Raw genomic sequence first — 1,329 nt, 5'->3', positions numbered from 1 at the left:
CTTTCTCTAAGATATGCCATTCTATTCCATGCCTTGGGACTTAAATACCTGAAAAAATATATCATTCAGAAATACCTTAAAAACACAAGATACCTACAAATAAAATAAGACATAGGACTTACCTAAAAAAATGTATATATATATACTTATTATATATTATATATTTATTATATATTATACATTATATATGATATATTAATCATATATCATATATCATATATGGTCACCCACTAAGCCAACATTGATGATCCTTGCAATTTGGTCTGACAAGCCCCCTCCTGTGACATCATGGTGGCCTACTGGCAACAGGACTCAGCCACACCTGATACTCCCAGATCTGTGCAAAAGCAGTGAGGGATGCACTGAAGACAGAATTCAAAGCAAACTTGAGAAGATGTCTGGCAGCAGCATGAAAATTGTGAAAGTGATGAAGGAATAACATACCCTGACTAAAGTTGGAAATGGTGCATTGTCAAGGTGGATATATGTAGGCACATGTTAAGTCAGAATGAAAACAATCTCACTTAATTGGATACCTGTCTGTTGATGGATTAACAATGCCAATACATTGAAGCTTGGTTCAAAAAATAATTACACTGGAGTACAAAACAAAGAGAAATAAATGAAGAGATATATCATTGAGACCCTTGGATAGAAAGACATCATATTATACTTTTATTCTAAAACTACTTTATAAAATAAACACCATCTCATTACTTTGGAACTTGACAAAATTGTTCTAAAATTAGTCTGAAGAATACTCAGTGAGAATTGCAAAAAAGAATTTTTTTAAAGAGTAATGCTATAGCAGAGATTTATCAAACTCCTGGATATTAAAATACATTCTAAAGCTTTGGTGACTAAAACCATATGACATTTATTCAGGTACTGGGATATTACACCAGGATGGTCACTGGAATACTTTTGATCTAATAGCAAAATAGGAACAACCTAAAGGTGTACTGCCATGAGCCCATTTAATAAAGCATGTGACAGTAGCACACTGAAATATTATACAAGCATTAAAATTTTAAATTAAAGTTAATCCACATCTAGATATCTCACACCAAAGATGATGAGAACATCTTAAAGGCAGGTAGGCAGAAGACTATATTATGAACCATGAGATGGAACTTTAACTGGCAGGAAACTTCTCAAAAACAACAGTATGGGTCAGAGGAAAATTGAATAAGATACCAAAAATAGTGAGCAAAAATAAATAGTAAGCCTAGAATTTTCCCCTTGCTAAATTACCATTCAAGAGTCAGAGCAAAGGGTAAAATAAATACAGTTTTATGCAGTCGGCAAGAATCCACCACTTGAAGTCCC

General features: G+C 33.2%; 1 pseudogene; it reads left to right on the top strand.

Moving 5' to 3' along the window:
- The first annotated feature begins 288 nt into the window (after positions 1–288).
- Positions 289–439, top strand: LOC132215123 (ATP synthase subunit epsilon, mitochondrial-like; annotated as a pseudogene).
- The last annotated feature ends 890 nt before the right edge of the window (positions 440–1,329 follow it).

This window comes from Myotis daubentonii, chromosome 14, assembly GCF_963259705.1.
Source record: "Myotis daubentonii chromosome 14, mMyoDau2.1, whole genome shotgun sequence".
NCBI lineage: Eukaryota > Metazoa > Chordata > Mammalia > Chiroptera > Vespertilionidae > Myotis > Myotis daubentonii.
Note: the sequence above shows the minus strand (reverse complement) of the source record. Positions and strands in the feature narration are given on the sequence as shown.